Raw genomic sequence first — 23,242 nt, forward strand, 5'->3', positions numbered from 1 at the left:
GGAACCACCATTTGACCCAGCTCTTCCCCTTCTCGGTCTATTCCCTAAAGACCTAAAAAGAGCATGCTACAGGGACACTGCTACATCGATGTTCATAGCAGCACAATTCACAATAGCAAGATGCTAGATGCCCTTCAATAGACAATGGATAAAAAAAATGTGGCATTTATACACAATGGAGTATTACTCTGCATTAAAAAATGACAAAATCATAGAAATTGCAGGGAAATGGATGGCATTAGAGCAGATTATGCTAAGTGAAGCTAGCCAATCCCTAAAAAACAAATGCCAAATGTCTTCTTTGATATAAGGAGATAACTAAGAACAGAGTAGGAACGAAGAGCATGAGAAGAAGATTAACATTAAACAGGGATGAGAGGTGGGAGGGAAAGGGAGAGAGAAGGGAAATTGCATGGAAATGGAAGGAGACCCTCAGGGTTATACAAAATTACATACAAGAGGAAGTGAGGGGAAAGGGAAAAATAATACAAGGGGGAGAAATGAATTACAGTAGAGGGGGTAGAGAGAGAAGAGGGGAGGGGAGGGGAGTGTGGATAGTAGAGGATAGGAAAGGCAGCAGAATATAACAGACACTAGTATGGCAATATGTAAATCAATGGAAGTGTAACTGATGTGATTCTGCAATCTGTATATGGGGTAAAAATGGGAGTTCATAACCCACTTGAATCAAAGTGTGAAATAAGATATATCAGGAACTATGTAATGTTTTGAACAACCAACAATAAAATAAAATAAATAAAATAAATTAAAAAATTTTAAAAAAGAATCTATGGAAGCACAAATAGTAAGATGCAGTCTGACTCAGAAACCCTCTCTCATGATTACCACCCAATCGTGCCTTCAACCAACTTCTCTGTGAGTGTAGAAGAAAGGGAATCCATATAAGAGAGAAGCACCTCCAGGTTGGACTGGAGAACCAAATGGACACAGTATTAGAGAAACCAAGGGGGGGATCCAACATGGCGGCCGGCGAGCAAGCAGCATTTCCTATACCTCCGCAGTAACAGGATCAGAGAGACACATAAATACACTTGCATGGGACCTGCTGAAGATCTTCTAACAATATTCCACGGGAAGGAGACCTGCCGATAACTAGTAAGTCTGTGTGAGGGGTCAGTTTGTCCCAGGCGACTGAATCTCCGCAACTCGGATCAGGGACAGATTCCTGCCGGTCACGGCGGCGGCTGATCTGGGCCCTGCAGGACTGAGTCTGGGATCGGCCTCAGGCGGTTCAGCGCTAGGACCCACACTCCTACCACCCCACCCCCCTCCAGCTGGTTCGGAGCGACGCGGATCAGGTTCACAATCCCGCCGGTCACGGCAGCGGTTGATCTGGGCCCTGCAGGACTGAGGCTGGGATCGGCCTCAGACGGTTCAGCGCTAGGACCCACACTCCTACCACCCCACCCCCCTCCAGCCGGTTCGGAGCAACTCGGTTCAGGAACACAATCCTGCCGGTCACGGAGTTGGCTGATCTGGGCCCTGCAGGGCTGAGTCTGGGATCGGCCTCAGGTGGTTCAGCGCTAGGATCCACACTCCTACCACCCCACCCCCCTCCAGCCGGTTCGGAGCGACGCGGATCAGGTTCACAATCCCGCCGGTCACGGCAGCGGTTGATCTGGGCCCTGCAGGACTGAGGCTGGGATCGGCCTCAGACGGTTCAGCGCTAGGACCCACACTCCTACCACCCCACCCCCCTCCAGCCGGTTCGGAGCAACTCGGTTCAGGAACACAATCCTGCCGGTCACGGCGTTTGCTGATCTGGGCCCTGCAGGGCTGAGCCTGGGATCGGCCTCAGGTGGTTCAGCGCTAGGATCCACACTCCTACCACCCCACCCCCCTCCAGCCGGTTCGGAGCGACGCGGATCAGGGTCACAATCCCGCCGGTCACGGCAGCGGTTGATCTGGGCCCTGCAGGACTGAGGCTGGGATCGGCCTCAGACGGTTCAGCGCTAGGACCCACACTCCTACCACCCCACCCCCCTCCAGCCGGTTCGGAGCAACTCGGTTCAGGAACACAATCCTGCCGGTCACGGAGTTGGCTGATCTGGGCCCTGCAGGGCTGAGTCTGGGATCGGCCTCAGGCGGTTCAGCGCTAGGACCCACACTCCTACCACCCCACCCCCCTCCAGCCGGTTCGGAGCAACTCGGATCAGGAACACAATCCTGCCGGTCACAGCGTTTGCTGATCTGGGCCCTGCAGGGCTGAGTTTGGGATCGGCCTCAGGTGGTTCAGCGCTAGGATCCACACTCCTACCACCCCACCCCCCTCCAGCTGGTTCGGAGCAACCCGGATCAGGAACACAATCCTGCCGGTCACGGCGTTTGCTGATCTGGGCCCTGCAGGACTGAGCCTGGGATCGGCCTCAGGTGGTTCAGCGCTAGGATCCACACTCCTACCACCCCACCCCCCTCCAGCCGGTTCGGAGCAATGCGGATCAGGTTCACAATCCCGCCGGTCACGGCAGCGGTTGATCTGGGCCCTGCAGGACTGAGTCTGGGATCGGCCTCAGACGGTTCAGCGCTAGGACCCACACTCCTACCACCCCACCCCCCTCCAGCCGGTTCGGAGCAACTCGGTTCAGGAACACAATCCTGCCGGTCACGGAGTTGGCTGATCTGGGCCCTGCAGGGCTGAGTTTGGGATCGGCCTCAGGCGGTTCAGCGCTAGGATCCACACTCCTACCACCCCACCCCCCTCCAGCTGGTTCGGAGCAACCCGGATCAGGAACACAATCCTGCCGGTCACGGCGTTTGCTGATCTGGGCCCTGCAGGGCTGAGCCTGGGATCGGCCTCAGGTGGTTCAGCGCTAGGACCCACACTCCTACCACCCCACCCCCCTCCAGCCGGTTCGGAGCGACGCGGATCAGGTTCACAATCCCGCCGGTCACGGCGGCGGCTGATCTGGGCCCTGCAGGGCTGAGTCTGGGATCGGCCTCAGGCGGTTCAGCGCTAGGATCCACACTCCTACCACCCCACCCCCCTCCAGCCGGTTCGGAGCGACGCGGATCAGGGTCACAATCCCGCTGGTCACGGCAGCAGCTGATCTGGGCCCTGCAGGACTGAGTCTGGGATCGGCCTCAGGCGGTTCAGCGCTAGGACCCACACTCCTACCACCCCACCCCCCTCCAGCCGGTTCGGAGCAACTCGGATCAGGAACACAATCCTGCCGGTCACGGAGTTGGCTGATCTGGGCCCTGCAGGGCTGAGTCTGGGATCGGCCTCAGGCGGTTCAGCGCTAGGACCCACACTCCTACCACCCCACCCCCCTCCAGCCGGTTCGGAGCAACTCGGATCAGGAACACAATCCTGCCGGTCACGGCTTTGGCTGATCTGGGCCCTGCAGGGCTGGGTCTGGGATCGGCCTTAGGTGGTTCAGCCCTAGGACCCACACTCCTACCACCCCACCCCCCTCCAGCCGGTTCGGAGCAACCCGGATCAGGAACACAATCCTGCCGGTCACGGCGGCGGCTGATCTGGGCCCTGCAGGGCTGAGTCTGGGATCGGCCTCAGGCGGTTCAGCGCTAGGACCCACACTCCTACCACCCCACCCCCCTCCAGCCGGTTCGGAGCGACGCGGATCAGGTTCACAATCCCGCCGGTCACGGCAGCGGCTGATCTGGGCCCTGCAGGGCTGAGTCTGGGATTGGCCTCAGGTGGTTCAGCGCTAGGATCCACACTCCTACCATCCCACCCCCCTCCAGCCGGTTCGGAGCGACGCGGATCAGGTTCACAATCTCGCCGGTCACGGCAGCGGCTGATCTGGGCCCTGCAGGGCTGAGTCTGGGATTGGCCTCAGGTGGTTCAGCGCTAGGATCCACAGTCCTACCACCCCACCCCCCTCCAGCCGGTTCGGAGCAACTCGGATCAGGAACACAATCCTGCCGGTCACGGCGTTTGCTGATCTGGGCCCTGCAGGGCTGAGTCTGTGAACGGCCTCTAGCGGTTTGGCGCTAGGACTTTGGCAGCGCTTAGGGCGGAGTTTCAGCTTTGAGACAGAGGAGAGAAGTGGTCCAGTTTGGTTCCAGACACTGGTCGGACCACAGAGGAGGACAACAGCCGCCATTTCAAAGAGATGATGTAATCATCCCCATGTTCTACTGATCACAGCTCATTCAGTTACGGAAGAGGTGATTTCAGGCTAGTAAATTTCTAAAACACAACAGTTGCACCAAGCAGAAAGAAGCGCGTGCAGTATGAAAAGACAAGGAAAGAAAGGATCACAAGCAATGCAGGTCAACTCAACTTTAGAAGAGGTAATAGCTGCAACAGATGGAATATCAGATAAAGAGTTCAGGATATATATGCTTCAGATGATCTGGAGTCTCAAGGAAGACATGAGACAGCAAAATCAGACAATGAAAGATCACATTGACAAACAAATCCAGGAAGTAAAAGATCAATTTCACAGGGAGATAGAGGTAATAAAAAACAAACAAATAGAAATACTAGAAATGCAGGAAACAATAAACCAACTTAAAAACTCAATTGAGAATACTACCAGCAGAGTGGATCACTTAGAAGATAGAACATCAGACAATGAAGACAGAGTATTTCAACTTGAAAAGAACATAGATAGCTCAACAAGTCTACTAAGAAACCATGAGCAGAACATTCAAGAGCTATGGGATAATATCAAAAGACCAAACTTAAGAGTCATTGGGATACAGGAAGGCACAGAGCTCCAAACCAAAGGATTAAGCAATCTATTCAGTGAAATAATACAAGAAAACTTCCCAGACATGAAGAATGTGACAGAATCCCAAATCCTAGAAGCCTACAGGACGCCGATGGTGCAAAATCATAAGAGATCCACACCTAGACACATTATAATGAAGATGTCCAACATACAGAATAAGGAGAGAATTTTAAAAGCTGCAAGAGAAAGAAAGCAGATTACATTTAGGGGTAAACCAATCAGGATAACAGCTGATCTCTCGACACAGACTCTGAAAGCTAGAAGATCCTGGAATAACATATTTCAAACACTGAAAGAAAATGGGTTCCAACCAAGAATCGTGTATCCGGCGAAATTAAGCTTCAGGATAGAAGATGAATTTAAAACCTTCCATGATAAACAAAAGTTAAAAGAATTCGCAGCTAGAAAACCATCTCTTCAAAAAATCCTTGGCAAAACATTACAGGAAGAAGAAATGGAAAATAACATTGAAAACCAACAATGGGAGGTAGGACAGTAAAGGGGGGAAAGTAGTCAAAGAGGATAACAAACCAGGTTTAGTAACATCAATAAACAAATATGGCTGGAAGAACAAATCATATCTCAATAATAACCTTAAATATTAATGGCTTAAACTCACCAATTAAGAGACACAGGCTAGCAGAATGGATCACAAAACAAGACCCAACAATATGCTGCCTACAGGAGACGCATCTGATAGGAAAAGATATTCATAGACTGAAGGTGAAAGGGTGGGAAAAATCATACCACTCATATGGACTGCGGAAACAAGCAGGAGTGTCCATACTCATATCTAATAAAATAGATTTCAAGCCAAAGTTAATCAAAAGGGATAAAGAAGGACACTTCATACTGCTCAAGGGAACCATACACCAACAAGACATAACAATCATAAATATATATGCCCCAAACAACGGTGCTGCTATTTTCATCAAGCAAACGCTTCTCAAGTTCAAGAGTCTAATAGACCACCATACAATAATCATGGGAGACTTTAATACACCTCTCTCACCACTGGACAGATCTTCCAAACAAAAGTTAAATAAGGAAACTATAGAACTCAATAACATAATTAATAACCTAGACTTAATTGACATATATAGACTATACCACCCAACATCAAGTAATTACACTTTTTTCTCAGCAGCACATGGAACCTTCTCAAAAATAGACCATATATTATGTCACAGGGCAACTCTTAGACAATATAAAGGGGTGGAGATAATACCATGCATCTTATCTGATCATAATGGAATGAAACTGAAAATCAATGATAAAAGAAGGAAGGAAAAATCAAGCATCACCTGGAGAATGAACAATAGGTTGCTTAATGATCAATGGGTTCTAGAAGACATTAAGGAGGAAATTAAAAAATTCCTAGAGTCAAATGAAAACACAGACACAACTTATCGGAATCTATGGGACACATTGAAAGCATTTCTAAGAGGAAAATTCATTGCTTGGAGTTCATTCCTCAAAAAAAGAAAAAACCAACAAATAAATGATCTCATACTTCATCTCAAAATCCTAGAAAAAGAAGAGCAAAACAACAGCAAAAGAAGTAGAAGGCAAGAAATAATTAAAATCAGAGCTGAAATTAATGAAATTGAAACAAAAGAAACAATTGAAAAAATTGACAAAACTAAAAGTTGGTTTTTTGAAAAAATAAATAAAATTGACAGACCCTTAGCCATGCTAACGAAGAGAAGAAGAGAGAGAACCCAAATTACTAGCATACGGGATGAAAAAGGCAATATCACAACAGACACTTCAGAAATACAGATGATAATCAGAAATTATTTTGAATCCTTATACTCCAATAAAATAGAAGATAGTGAAGGCATAGATAAATTCCTTAAGTCTTATGATCTGCCAAGACTGAGTCAGGAAGACGTAGACAATCTAAACAGACCAATAACAATAGAGGAAATAGAAGAAACCATCAAAAGACTACCAACTAAGAAAAGCCCAGGACCGGATGGGTATACAGCAGAGTTTTACAAAACCTTTAAAGAGGAACTAACACCAATACTTTTCAAGCTATTTCAGGAAATAGAAAAGGAGGGAGAACTTCCAAATTCGTTCTACGAGGCCAACATCACCCTGATTCCGAAACCAGACAAAGACACTTCAAAGAAAGAAAACTACAGACCAATATCTCTAATGAACCTTGATGCAAAAATCCTCAATAAAATTCTGGCGAATCGGATTCAAATACATATCAAAAAAATTATACACCATGATCAAGTAGGATTCATCCCTGGTATGCAAGGTTGGTTCAATATACGGAAATCAATAAATGTTATCCACCACATCAATAGACTTAAAAATAAGAACCATATGATCATCTCGATAGATGCAGAAAAAGCTTTCGACAAAGTACAGCATCCCTTTATGTTCAAAACTCTAGAAAAATTAGGGATAACTGGATCATACCTCAACATTGTAAAAGCAATCTATGATAAGCCACAGGCCAGCATCATTCTGAATGGAGAAAAATTGAAGGCATTCCCTCTAAGATCTGGTACAAGACAGGGATGCCCTCTCTCACCACTTCTGTTCAACATAGTCCTCGAAACACTGGCCAGAGCAATTAGGCAGACGAAAGAAATTAAAGGCATAAAAATAGGTAAAGAAGAACTTAAATTATCACTATTTGCAGATGATATGATTCTATACCTAGCAGACCCAAAAGGGTCTACAAAGAAGCTATTAGAGCTAATAAATGAATTCAGCAAAGTGGCAGGATATAAGATCAACACGCATAAATCAAAGGCATTCCTGTATATCAGCGACAAATCCTCTGAAACGGAAATGAGGACAACTACTCCATTCACAATATCCCCCCAAAAAATAAAATACTTGGGAATCAACCTAACAAAAGAGGTGAAAGATTTATACAATGAAAATTACAGAACCCTAAAGAAAGACATAGAAGAAGACCTTAGAAGATGGAAAAATATACCCTGCTCATGGATAGGCAGAACCAACATCATCAAAATGGCGATATTACCAAAAGTCCTATATAAGTTCAATGCAATGCCAATCAAAATCCCAACAGCATATCTTGTAGAAATCGATAAAAGAATCATGAAATTCATATGGAATAATAAAAGACCCAGAATAGCAAAAACAATACTAAGCAGGAAGTGTGAATCAGGCGGTATAGAGATACCAGACTTCAAACTATACTACAGAGCAATAGTAACAAAAACAGCATGGTACTGGTACCAAAACAGGCGGGTGGACCAATGGTACAGAATAGAGGACACAATAACCAATCCACAAAACTACAACTATCTTATTTTTGATAAAGGGGCTAAAAGCATGCAATGGAGGAAGGATAGCATCTTCAACAAATGGTGCTGGGAAAACTGGAAATCCATTTGCACCAAAATGAATCTGAATCCCTATCTCTCGCCGTGCACAAAAGTTAACTCAAAATGGATCAAGGAGCTTGATATTAAATCAGAGACATGGCATCTTATAGAAGAAAAAGTTGGTTATGATCTACACGCTGTGGGATCGGGCTCCAAATTCCTCAATAGGACACCCATAGCGCTAGAGTTAACAAATAGAATCAACAAATGGGACTTACTCAAACTAAAAAGTTTTTTCTCAGCAAAAGAAACAATAAGAGAGATAAACAGGGAACCTACATCCTGGGAACAAATCTTTACTCCACACACTTCAGATAGAGCCCTAATAACCAGAATATACAAAGAACTCAAAAAATTAGACAATAAGATAACAAATAACCCAATCAATAAATGGGCAAAGGACCTGAACAGACACTTCTCAGAGGAGGACATACAATCAATCAATAAGTACATGAAAAAATGCTCACCATCGCTAGCAGTCAGAGAAATGCAAATCAAAACTACCCTAAGATACCATCTCACTCCAGTAAGACTGGCAGCCATTAGGAAGTCAAACAACAATAAGTGCTGGAGAGGATGCGGGGAAAAGGGCACTCTTGTTCATTGCTGGTGGGACTGCAAATTGGTGCAGCCAATTTGGAAAGCAGTATGGAGATTTCTTGGAAAGCTGGGAATGGAACCACCATTTGACCCAGCTATTCCCCTTCTCGGTCTATTCCCTAAAGCCCTAACAAGAGCATGCTACAGGGACACTGCTACATCGATGTTCATAGCAGCTCAATTCACGATAGCAAGACTGTGGAACCAGCCTAGATGCCCTTCAATAGATGAATGGATAAAAAAAATGTGGCATTTATATACTATGGAGTATTACTCTGCATTAAGAAATGACAAAATCATAGAATTTGGAGGGAAATGGATGGCATTAGAGCAGATTATGCTAAGTGAAGCTAGTCAATCTTTAAAAAACAAATACCAAATGACTCCTTTGATATAAGGGGAGTAAACAAGGACAGGGCAGGGACGAAGAGCTTGAGAATAAGATTTACATTAAATAGGGATGAGAGGTGGGAGGGAAAGGGAGTGAGAAGCGAAATTGCATGGAAATGGAAGGCGATCCTCAGGGTTATACAAAATGTCATATAAGAGGAAAGGAGGGGCAAGACAAGATAATACAAATGGAAGTAATGATTTACAGTAGAAGGGGTAGAGAGAGAAAAGGGGAGGGGAGGGGAGGGGAGGGGAAGGGAGGGGGGATAGTAGAGAATTGGACAGACAGCAGAATACATCAGACACTAGAAAGGCAATATGTCAATCAATGGAAGGGAAACTGATGTGATACAGCAATTTGTATACGGGGTAAAAGCGGGAGTTCATAATCCACGTGAATCAACCGTGTAATATGATGTATTAAGAACTATGTAGAGAGATCCAACATGGCGGCCGGCGAGGAAGCAGCGTCTCCAACGTCTCCACTTTAACGGGATATGAAAGACTCATCGAAACAGCTGCAGCCTAGCTACGGAGGAACTTCTACCATAACTTCCTTAAGAGGAGAGCTGCCGTGAACTGGTAGGTTTACTCGAAGTGACAGGTTGCCCCAGAGAAGTGGATCTTGGAAGGCCACGCGGGCACAGAGGTCTAGTCCCCCAACCATCAGCCGCTCCGGCAGGCGGCTCCCCCTGGAGGCCTAGCTCTCGCCCTGGGAGAAGCGGCCCCACCCGCCCGCTTCCTAACCTGGCGGCCACAGCTACTCAGCGATAAAGGTGCCCACGTGGCGGGTGCAGAAGTTAAGTCCTGTAGACGCCAGCCACCTTTGCAACCCCCGGGAACCCTGAGTGGCTTGGCCCGCCCCGCCCGAACCGGCAGTCCTCCGCCATACGGGCTCCCCCGGGAGGCCTAGCTCTCGCCCTGGGAGAAGCGGCCCCACCCGCCCGGTTCCTAACCAGGCAGCCACAGCTACTCGGCAATAAAGGTGCCCACGTGGCGAGTGCAGAAGTTAAGTCCTGTAGACGCCAGCCGCCTTTGCAACCCGCGGGAACCCTGAGCGGCTTAGCCCGCCCTGCCCGAACCGGCGGGTGCAGAAGTTAAGTCCTGCGGACGCCAACCGCCTTTGCAACCCGCGGGATCCCTGGGCGGCTTGGCCCGCCCCGCCCGAACCGGCAGTCCTCCGCCATACGGGCTCCCCCGGGAGGCCTAGCTCTCGCCCCGGGAGAAGCGGCCCCACCCGCCCGGTTTCTAACCAGGTGGCCTCAGCTACTTGGAGATAAAGGTGCCCTCGTGGTGGGTGCAGAAGTTAAGTCCTGCAGACGCCAGCCACCTTTGCAACCCGCGGGATCCCTGAGTGGCTTGGCCCGCCCCGCCGGAACCGGCAGTCCTCCGACATACAGGCTCCCCCGGGAGGCCTAGCTCTCGCCCTGGGAAAAGCGGCCCCACCCGCCCGGTTCCTAACCAGGCAGCCACAGCTACTCGGCAATAAAGGTGCCCACGTGGCGGGTGCAGAAGTTAAGTCCTGCAGACGCCAGCCACCTTTGCAACCCGCGGGATCCCTGGGCGGCTTGGCCCGCCCCGCCCGAACCGGCAGTCCTCCGCCATACGGGCTCCCCCGGGAGGCCTAGCTTTCGCCCCGGGAGAAGCGGCCCCACCCGCCCAGTTTCTAACCAGCTGGCCTCAGCTACTTGGAGATAAAGGTGCCCTCCTGGTGGGTGCAGAAGTTAAGTCCTGCAGACGCCAGCCACCTTTGCAACCCGCGGGATCCCTGAGCGGCTTGGCCCGCCCTGCCCAAGCGGCGGCGGGTGCAGAAGTTAAGTCCTGCAGACGCCAACCGCCTTTGCAACCCTCGGGATCCCTGAGCGGCTTGGCCAGCCCCGCCCGAACCGGCAGTCCTCCACCATACGGGCTCCCCCGGGAGGCCTAGCTGTCGCCCAGGGAAAAGCGGCCCCACCCGCCCGGTTCCTAACCAGGCAGCCACAGCTACTCGGCAATAAAGGTGCCCTCGTGGTGGGTGCAGAAGTTAAGTCCTGCAGACGCCAGCCACCTTTGCAACTCGCGGGAACCCTGAGCGGCTTGGCCCGCCCCGCCCGAACCGGCGGCGGGTGCAGAAGTTAAGTCCTGCAGACGCCAGCCACCTTTGCAACCCGCGGGATCCCGGAGCGGCTTGGCCCGCCCCGCCTGAACCGGCAGTCCTCCGCCATCCGGGCTCCCCCGGGAGGCCCAGCTCTCGCCCTGGGAGAAGCGGCCCCACCCGCCCGGGTCCCAACCACGCGACCGCAGCTACTCGGCGATAAAGGTGCCCCCGCAGCGGGTGCAGGAGTTAAGTCCTGCTGATACCAGCCGCGTTTGCAAGCCGCCGGCACCCAGTGCGGCTTGGCCCACCCCGCCTGAACCGGCAGTCGGCCTCCACCATCCGGGCTCCCCCGGGAGGCCTAGCTCTCGCTCCGGGAGCAGCCCCCTGCAAGCTAGGGGAACCTTTGACCCATCGGGAGGTTAGGCCCAGCAACCTGCGGAGTGATAGAGGTGCCCCTCGTACCTGCTGGGTAGGCGGACCTTTGACCGACCAGCAGAGCAGACCTAGGGCCTACCAGCGTGGTAGACGGATCACACCAATTGGAGGAGGATCACAGCCACTACATGCCCTGCAAGGGTGATTATTCAACTATACAAGAGCAATATAAATAAATAGAGGGAAAATTTCAAAACACAACAGTTTCACCAAGCAGAAAGAAACGCCAGCAGTATGAAAAGACAAGGAAAGAAAGGACCACAGGCAATGCAGGTCAACTCAACTTTAGAAGAGGTAATAGGTGCAACAGATGGAATGTCAGATAGAGAGATCAGGATATACATGCTTCAGATGATCTGGAGTCTCAAGGAAGACATGAGACAGCAAAATCAGATAATGAAAGATCACATTGACAAACAAATCCAGGAAGTAAAAGATCAATTTCACAGGGAGATAGAGGAAATAAAAAACAAACAAATAGAAATACTAGAATTGCAGGAAAAAATAAACCAACTTAAAAACTCAATTGAGAATACTACCAGCAGAGTAGATCACTTAGAAGAGAGAACATCAGACAATGAAGACAAAGTATTTCAACTGGAAAAGAACATAGACAGCTCAGCAAGTCTGCTAAGAAACCATGAACAGAACATCCAAGAAATATGGGACAATATCAAAAGACCAAATTTAAGAGTCATTGGGATACAGGAAGGCACAGAGCTCCAAACCAGAGGAATACACAGCCTATTCAATGAAATAATACGAGAAAACTTCCCAGACTTGAAGAATGAGACAGAATCCCAAATCCTAGAAGCCTACAGGACGCCGAATGTACAAAACCATAAGAGATCCACACCTAGACACATTATAGTGAAGATGTCCAACATACAGAATAAGGAAAGAATTTTAAAAGCTACAAGGGAAAGGAAGCAGATTACATTTAGGGGTAAACCAATCAGGATAACAGCTGATCTCTCAACACAGACTCTGAAAGCTAGAAGATCCTGGAATAACATATTTCAAACACTGAAAGAAAATGGGTTCCAACCAAGAATCGTGTATCCGGCAAAATTAAGCTTCAGGTTAGAAGATGAAATTAAAACCTTCCATGATAAACAAAAGTTAAAAGAATTCGCAGCTAGAAAACCATCTCTTCAAAAAATCCTTGGCAAAACATTGCAGGAAGAGGAAATGGAAAATAACATTGAAAACCAACAATGGGAGGTAGGACAGTAAAGGGGGGAAAGTAGTCAAAGAGGATAACAAATCAGGTTTAGTAACATTAACAAACAAATATGGATAGAAGTACAAACCATATCTCAATAATAACCCTAAATGTCAATGGCTTAAACTCACCAATTAAGAGACACAGGCTAGTAGAATGGATCACAAAACAAGACCCAACAATATGCTGTCTACAGGAGACGCATCTGATAGAAAAAGATATCCATAGACTGAAGGTGAAAGGTTGGGAAAAATCATACCACTCATATGGACAGCGGAAACAAGCAGGCGTGTCCATACTCATATCTAATAAAATAGATTTCAAGCCAAAGCTAATCAAAAGGGATAAAGAAGGACACTTCATACTGCTCAAGGGAACCATAAACCAACAAGACATAACAATCATAAATATATATGCCCCAAATAATGGTGCAGCGGTGTTCATCCAGCAAACTCTTCTCAAGTTCAAGAGTCTGATAGACCACCATACAATCATCATGGGAGACTTCAACACACCTCTCTCACCACTGGACAGATCTTCCAAACAAAAGTTAAACAAGGAAACTATAGAACTCAACAACACAATTAATAACCTAGACTTAATTGACATATATAGACTTTACCACCCAACATCAAGTAGTTACACTTTTTTTTCAGCAGCACATGGAACCTTCTCAAAAATAGACCATATATTATGTCACAGGGCAACTCTTAGACAATATAAAGGGGTAGAGATAATACCATGCATCTTATCTGATCATAATGGAATGAAACTGAAAATCAATGATAAAAGAAGAAAGGAAAAATCAAGCATCACTTGGAGAATGAACAACAGGTTGCTGAGTGACATATGGGTTATTGAAGACATCAAGGAGGAAATTAAAAAATTCCTAGAGTTAAATGAAAACACGGACACAACATATCGGAATCTATGGGACACATTGAAAGCAGTCCTAAGAGGAAAATTCATTGCTTGGAGTTCATTCCTCAAAAAAAGAAAAAACCAACAAATAAATGATCTCATACTCCATCTCAAAATCCTAGAAAAAGAGGAGCAAAACAACAGCAAAAGAAGTAGAAGGCAAGAAATAATCAAAATCAGAGCTGAAATTAATGAAATTGAAACAAAAGAAACAATTGAAAAAATTGACAAAACTAAAAGCTGGTTCTTTGAAAAAATAAATAAAATTGACAGACCCTTAGCCATGCTAACGAAGAGAAGAAGAGAGAGAACCCAGATTACTAGCATACGGGATGAAAAAGGCAATATCACAACAGACACTTCAGAAATACAGAAGATAATGAGAGACTATTTTGAAGCCTTATACTCCAATAAAATAGAAGATAGTGAAGGCATAGATAAATTCCTTAAGTCTTACGATCTGCCCAGATTGAACCAGGAGGATATAGACAACCTAAACAGACCAATAACAATAGAAGAAATAGAAGAAACCATCAAAAGACTACCAACTAAGAAAAGCCCAGGACCGGATGGGTATACAGCAGAGTTTTACAAAACCTTTAAAGAGGAACTAACACCAATACTTTTCAAGCTATTTCAGGAAATAGAAAAAGAGGGAGAACTTCCAAATTCATTCTACGAGGCCAACATCACCCTGATTCCGAAACCAGACAAAGACACTTCAAAGAAAGAAAACTACAGACCAATATCTCTAATGAACCTTGACGCAAAAATTCTCAATAAAATTCTGGCGAACCGGATTCAAATACATATCAAAAAAATTATACACCATGATCAAGTAGGATTCATCCATGGGATGCAAGGCTGGTTCAATATACGGAAATCAATAAATGTTATCCACCACATCAATAGACTAAAAAATAAGAACCATATGATAGTCTCGATAGACGCAGAAAAAGCATTCGACAAAGTACAGCATCCCTTTATGTTCAAAACTCTAGAAAAATTAGGGATAACAGGATCATACCTCAACATTGTAAAAGCAATATATGATAAGCCACAGGCCAGCATCATTCTGAATGGAGAAAAATTGAAGGCATTCCCTCTAAGATCTGGTACAAGACAGGGATGCCCTCTCTCACCACTTCTGTTCAACATAGTCCTCGAAACACTGGCAAGAGCAATTAGACAGACGAAAGAAATTAAAGGGATAAAAATTGGAAAAGAAGAACTTAAATTATCACTATTTGCAGATGATATGATTCTATACCTAGCAGACCCAAAAGGGTCTACAGAGAAGCTATTAGAGCTAATAAATGAATTCAGCAAAGTGGCAGGATATAAAATCAACACGCATAAATCAAAGGCATTCCTGTATATCAGCGACAAATCCTCTGAAACGGAAATGAGGACAACTACTCCATTCACAATATCCCCCCAAAAAATAAAATACTTGGGAATCAACCTAACAAAAGAGGTGAAAGATTTATACAATGAAAATTACAAAACCCTAAAGAAAGACATAGAAGAAGACCTTAGAAGATGGAAAAATATACCCTGCTCATGGATAGGCAGATCCAACATCATCAAAATGGCGATATTACCAAAAGTTCTCTATAAGTTCAATGCAATGCCAATCAAAATCCCAGCTGCATTTCTTGTAGAAATAGATAAAAGAATCATGAAATTCATATGGAATAATAAAAGACCCAGAATAGCAAAAACAATACTAAGCAGGAAGTGTGAATCAGGCGGTATAGCGATACCAGACTTCAAACTATACTACAGAGCAATAGTAACGAAAACAGCATGGTACTGGTACCAAAACAGGCGGGTGGACCAATGGTATAGAATAGAGGACACAGTAACCAATCCACAAAACTACAACTATCTTATATTTGATAAAGGGGCTAAAAGCATGCAATGGAGGAAGGATAGCATCTTCAACAAATGGTGCTGGGAAAACTGGAAATCCATTTGCATCAAAATGAATCTGAATCCCTATCTCTCGCCTTGCACAAAAGTTAACTCAAAATGGATCAAGGAGCTTGATATTAAATCAGAGACACGGCATCTGATAGAAGAAAAAGTTGGTTATGATCTACATACTGTGGGAGCAGGCTCCAAATTCCTCAATAGGACACCCATAGCGCAAGAGTTAACAACTAGAATCAACAAATGGGACTTACTCAAACTAAAAAGTTTTTTCTCAGCAAAAGAAACAATAAGAGAGATAAACAGGGAGCCTACATCCTGGGAACAAATCTTTACTCCACACACTTCAGATAGAGCCCTAATAACCAGAATATACAAAGAACTCAAAAAATTAGACAATAAGACAACAAGTAACCCAATCAATAAATGGGCAAAGGACCTGAACAGACACTTCTCAGAAGAGGACATACAATCAATCAATAAGTACATGAAAAAATGCTCACCATCGCTAGCAGTCAGAGAAATGCAAATCAAAACTACCCTAAGATACCATCTCACTCCAGTAAGATTGGCAGCCATTAGGAAGTCAAACAACAATAAGTGCTGGAGAGGATGTGGGGAAAAGGGCACTCTTGTTCATTGCTGGTGGGACTGCAAATTGGTGCAGCCAATTTGGAAAGCAGTATGGAGATTTCTTGGAAAGCTGGGAATGGAACCACCATTTGATCCAGCTATTCCCCTTCTCGGTCTATTCCCTAAAGACCTAATAAGAGCATGCTACAGGGACACTGCTACATCGATGTTCATAGCAGCACAATTCACGATAGCAAGATTGTGGAATCAGCCTAGATGCCCTTCAATAGATGAATGGATTAAAAAAATGTGGCATTTATACACAATGGAGTATTACTCTGCATTTAAAAATGATAAAATCATAGAATTTGGAGGGAAATGGATGGCATTAGAGCAGATTATGCTAAGTGAAGCTAGTCAATCTTTAAAAAACAAATACCAAATGACTCCTCTGATATAAGGGGAGGAAACAAGGACAGGGTAGGGACGAAGAGCTTGAGACGAAGATTTTCATTAACAGGGTTGAGAGGTGGGAGGGAAAGGAAACGAGAAGGGGAATCGCATGGAAATGGAAGGCGATCCTCAGGGTTATACAAAATGACATATAAGAGGAAAGGAGGGGTAAGACAAGATAATTCAAATGGAAGAAGTGATTTACAGTAGAAGGGGTAGAGAGAGAAAAGGGGAGGGGAGGGGAGGGGAGGGGGGATAGTAGAGAATAATACAGACAGCAGAATACATCAGACACTAGAAAGGCAATATGTCAATCAATGGAAGGGTAACTGATGTGATACAGCAATCTGTATACGGGATAAAATTGGGAGTTCATAACTCATTTGAATCAAACTGTGAAATATGATGTGTGAGGAACTATGTAATGTTTTGAATGACCAACAATAAAAAAAAAAAAAAAAAAAAAAAAAAAAAAAAAAAAAAAAAAAAAAAAAGAACTATGTAATGTTATGAACGTCCAATAAAAAAAAAAAAAAAAAAAAAAAGAAAATAAAAGGAAAAAAAAAAAAAAAAAAAAAAAAAAAAAAGAAAATAAAAGGAAAAAAAAAAAAAAAAAAAAAAAAAAAAAAAAAAAAAAAGAAACCAAGGAAATATATCATGTTTCCAGGAAAAGGGAGTGGTCAGCTTTGCCAAATGCACCACCACAGACCCAGGAGGACACAGACTTAAAACAGTCGATTGCATCCTGATCATTGGGGCATTTTTGGTGAAGTTAGTGAGAACAGTTACAGAATAATGGGGGGGGGGGAAGCCACACAACCATATGAGGTAAGAAAGTAGCATGACAGTTCACTCCTACAAAAATTTGAATTCTCAAAGAGGAGAGAGCCTTGATGATGGCTAGACAGGGAGGTGGCATCAAAAGCAGTTTCCTTTACCAAGAACTGAGGAGAATGAGAGGGTAGGGACCCAAGAGAGAGGATGAATGCCTGGAGGAATAAGATGCCTGAGTTCTGAGAGGTCAGAGTCAAGGATATTGATCCATGGCCTGGAGAACTTGGACTTGAGGAAGAAGCAAGCCATCTTCTGAGATGGGAGGACAGATTATGGGAACCCGTGTGGATGTGGGTGGAAAGGAGTAGGTAGGTACAAGCTGTTGGCCATCAGATGGCTTACCTGAGACATATGGTCCCCAGTGATGGAGGAGCAGGTTCGTCAGCAGAGGCAGAAGAAGGGGGCACTAAAAAGAGATTGTAAGAAGCATGTTAAATGTATGGGAATCTTTGAGGAAAGTGAAGAGTTCAACAACTTTGAACATGTAAAAGCCTTGACAGGTCATCTTGAGAACTCAGCTAAGACTGCAGATCAATTGCTTCAAGTTTCCCTGACTGCCAGGATATGGTATCTTCATCCAGAATATTCACTCCCCTGTTCACTGGAGCAATGAAGCAAGTAGATCCAGACTTCAGTTTGCCATGCAAAACAGTGGAAAGATATATTCATGATGCAAGACAACTATCAAAAGTCATTTTCAGGCAGAAATAACATCTTTTCACCAGTTGCTGGTAAGGTCCTATCCTCCTGTCCAGATTTACTAATGCCCCCACTTAAGACCATCACAGTCAGAAGTGAAATCATATGCCAAGGATATTTCCTAGAGAGTTCAAGTATTTCACAGTGTGGGAGCTTGACCTGTAAACACTCCTCCTGGTGTGTAAGGAAATGAACATTGAAATCAGATCCTTACAGCAAAATGTCAGAAAGCAAGAGCTATACACTACCCACTACACATCCCATGGAGAAAATAAATAGGTATACCCCTGAATTCTAAACAGTACTTGTGATGTAGTCCTCAAAAGAAATTTTTCTGCCTTACCACAATCAATAATGTGGCCATTTTTGACAAAACTCTAACAAAGTCCTTCCTTGGTTCACAAACCAGAGACAGAAATGTCATGCTTCCTTACCTAAAATAAAAGAATCTTAAATTGGAAGGGAATGTTGAGGTCATTTGAGTCACCTCTTTAATTTCCAAACAAGGCAAACTTCAGTCCAAGTGGGTAAAACATTTTGTAGCAAGGTTCAGAATGACAATCTAATCCTGCTGTCTCCAATTGTCTTACATCTTGATCTCTGGTTTCTTCTGCTGCTTTTACACAGCAAAACTGAAACATGGATCTACTTTCTTCCTTGCTCCAGTGTGCAGGAGAGTGAACATCTGGATGAAGAGACCATCTCCTGGCAGATAGGGAAATATAAAGCAATTGTTCCCAGCCCTAGCTGAGTTCTCAGGAGCCCTGTAAAGACTTTTGTTCAGAGTTGTTGAACTCTCCAGTTCCTTCAAAGATTTCCACAGATTCACCATCCTATTATCTCTCAAGGTAGAAAAAGACATTATTTTACTTTCTTCTTTTTAAAATTGTTCATTGGATCTTATTCTTAAGCACTTAAAAATAAGCATTCATAGACATAATGCACAAAGCATTTGCTGGTACTGATAAATTGGGCAAGTAAGGCATTGCAACTTTTTGCAGATTGAATTTAATGAAAAGCAAGAATTAATAACAAGGCATCATATCATGGACTAAAACCCCTACTCCAAAACTTAGTACCTGATTAACTCAATTATTAAGTTAATCTCTTTATATCTCTATTTACATTTCCACAAAATAAATATGATAACATTCTACAAGGTTTTTACAAAAAAATTGTAAAGTACTTAACACAATATTAAATGTAAAAGTATTAAAAGAGCAGCTATTCTTGTTGCTATTGATATGAAATAGCTTTGATTACATTTCTACGATAACAGGATAACAGAGAGAACAAAAAGTAATTGCTTCCCAATTCAAAAGACTTCATGAGAAGCTGAATCAGCAGGGGGACTTCATCTCTGAGCAGTCTTTGCATTTGAGACCAAGGGCAGCAAGTCTCCAAGTCCTCCAAATCTTAGATTTAAGTTTTAACCATCAGCTGTCAGTGAGGGCTCCCTAAATTTGCCCACCTCTTTTCTCTCAGCCTCCCAAATGGGTAGTGTAAGATGTTCTGTAGCTCATTGGTAGCCCACATCATGCCTCATTCATGGTATCATTGGTTTTTGTCTCTTTGTCATTATGAATCACTCAGGGCAAAAAGCTAATGTCACTGCTCCTAGAAGCCCTATCTCTAGAGAGATACGTATTTGTTGAGTGTTAAGTACAAAATTACATATAAGAGGTTGTGAGGGCAATGGGAAAATAAACAAGGAGAGAAATGAATTACAGTAGGTGGGGTAGAGAGAGAAGATAGGAGGGGAGGGGAGGGGGGATAGTAGAGGATAGGAAAGGTAGCAGAATACAACAGTTACTAATAGGGCATTATGTAAAAATGTGGATGTGTAACCAATGTGATTCTGCAATCTGTATTTTGGGTAAAATTGGGAGTTCATAACCAACTTGATTCTAATGTATGAAATATGATACGTCAAGAGCTTTGTAATGTTTTGAACAACCAATAAAAAAAAAAAAAACAAGACCAGGTCCATACCTCACCTTTCCATGAACTTCAATACTTGATAATACTCAGCTGCAATTCTTGATTAGCTAATGGGCACTTCAGCTGATTGAACTGGGTGTCTTCATTTACCTGACGGAGACTGAGACTGATGATTGTTCTCTCAGCTTCTCTTCCCTCCAACATGTCCTGATTTCCAGCTATTCCATTAACTTTTCCTGTCCAGTGAGAAGAAACTTAGAAGAAAGAGAAAAGTATGGGGTAAATCCTAATAAAATTCCAGTATTTATAACAGAATATTCCCCAAAGTAATTAAGCTACTAAGTCAGCATGTCCGATATGGTTCATGATAAATTAGCCCAAACAATACAATTTTGATCCGTATAATATGTACACTTAGGAAGGGAGGGCTTTGAAGTTATCAACTATCAAGGGAATGCTTTGCAAATGCTGAAAGGGGACACTGGCTTACCTGTAAACAGGTATCCAGATAATACTGGATGCAAAGTAGAGTTTTACTCATTTTTTGGAGAATGGAAACCAAAGAGAAATGCATTCTTTACCATAAATATTGTCCTGCATTCAAAAGTGTGAGAAAAAGAAGAGTGGCTGGAGGTTGGTAACCTGTGAACTGTGTCTATTCACAATAAATCTAATACCCCACAGGTTGCCCATTAGCCTGCCAGAAGTATGCAAAAGGGTTTTTGTTGTTGTTGTTGTTGTTTCTCTTATTTGGACTAAGTTTCACCCATGTCCTTTCAAGTGCAGTGGAAAATTAGAGATGGTACCATGGATGATGGCCTTGGAGCATGTGACCTGTAGTGCCAGTGGTTTCCAATGAAGCCCTCCACACATTCTCCAGGTTGCCAAGGTGAAAGGGGCCTGCTCACTATCTCACAATGATCTCACAACTATCTCTAGGTAATTTTCTCCTAATCTACGTAATCTCGTCACAATCACAATTTCATATTTAATTTAACTTTAACCTTTTTCTTAAGTCATTTTTGGTGTTATAGATTGTTTTTTTTTTTTAAAGAGAGAGTGAGAGAGGAGAGAGAGAGAGAATTTTTAATATATATTTTTTTTTATTTTCTAGTTCTTGGCGGACACAACATCTTTGTTGGTATGTGGTGCTGAGGATCGAACCCGGGCCGCACGCATGTCAGGCGAGCGCGCTACCGCTTGAGCCACATCCCCAGCCCATTTTTGGTGTTATAGATTGTTGATATTTCTCAAGGGATGCTTCGGGAACCTCCAAACTCTGGAATAGAGTTACTACAAGTTATTATTTCCCCTCTCTTTTTTCCATGAGAAGCTAAGTAGATATTTGCACACAGACTTTAAATGCAGTTGACAGGTGGTCAGTTATGCTCACTCATTTGAGAAGAGATTGCTCTCACAAAAGTGCCTTTGTCAAAGCCTGTGAAATTCAAATGAGTACAGATTTCTACTCACTGTAAACCCTTGAAGGTAACTTGCAAAAACTGAAGTGTTCATTGTTCAACTGGCTGAAGCCCTGAGAAATACTCAACCAATTCAAAGTGGCCATCTTGGTGGCCCAGTTTATCAGCTAAATATTAGTATTTCTAATGTTAGCACTCATCTTGTCCTCTGCATTCCCTTATTCATTCACCATTCAGTAAAATACTTGCTGAGGCCAGACTATGTGCTAACCTATGGGACACAAAGTTAAACAAAACACAACTCCTTATCCTTTAAAGTCTATGTAATGTGTTGTGGGAAGATAAATAAAAAATTTACGACAATTCAGTGAACAAATTACTATGGACAAAATTGTTTTGTTTTCTAGGAGGACAATTTTTTAAAAGTTAGCAGTCTACAAAAAAAATTAAAAGCAAAATCCTGAACATAAAGCATTTAAACATTTATTCCCTCAGGAACCATAGTAAATTATTTTAGAGAAATTTAAAATTGAGTGAGGAAGATTTACATTAATGTCATTTGATAAAAAAATACTCACTAGATAATAATAAATAGACTAACTGTATCATCAAGTAGTAAAGCCAAAACTTGAATCTAGTAGAAGCATTTTTCTGCCATAACTATGAGCTTTGGGAAAGGAATATAGAACATTTTTTCTTGTATCCTATATTGAAAGAAAAACTTCAGACAAATTAAATTTAACTGTTGACTTGAACCAAGAACAGTTTATGAATGAGGCAACATTCAGAATCAGAAGAGAGGCAGAGACCTCTGCCTAGCATTATGAGCAGGGAGCTTCATTAGGCCAGACAGCAAAACAGTGAAGCCACCTGATTGGCTACAGGTAAGCACCTGCTTTAGTTGGGCCTGGTGTGATGAGTCGGCTGCCTATGATTACATGAAACCTGATTTCTAGTGATTGACTAAAACCCAGCAGCTTGTCATATTCCTAAGTTAAGCCTTGGTTTATTTAGTTAGTCTGTGGTTAGTCTGTGGTTCAACACATAGAAACAAAATACAGAGTCAACCTCAGGCAGATGACTGCCTACTTATCTAACTTAATACCTATCTGGTCCTGACTGGACAATCCATAAGTTAGTGAGGACCTAGATCTCTTATATATAAATCAAAAATATACAAATATCACCAAATCAAATGACACTGGTATTTTTGCACTAAAAAGACAGTTCCCCAGGAGATTCAAGTCAGAGCATTCAATATAAATTGTGTGGATGACCATCCAGGAATATTCCAGAACAAGAGTTCTTAAAAGGATTTTGCCAAAATCCCCTGATAATTCAAAATATAAATTTCCCATCTCAAATCATCTATTTGTGACCATCAATAATTCTAATAACAATGCATTCTGTGTTCCAATAACTATTGTTTTATTCTTCATTTCAAAGTGGAAGTTCTTCAGTTTGCTTATGATGGATAAGAACGTTCAGAAATTCCAGATGCAGTGAATAGATAATTGGATGCAGTCAATGCAAAGTAACAAAAACTGGTGCCTATAATCTATAGAGTTTCACAGCACTTTACGTGGAGCTTTAGTAAGCTTTTTTGCCACTATGACTAAAACACCTGACAATTTTAA

This window comes from Urocitellus parryii, chromosome 8, assembly GCF_045843805.1.
Source record: "Urocitellus parryii isolate mUroPar1 chromosome 8, mUroPar1.hap1, whole genome shotgun sequence".
In the NCBI taxonomy this organism is placed as follows: Eukaryota; Metazoa; Chordata; class Mammalia; order Rodentia; family Sciuridae; genus Urocitellus; species Urocitellus parryii.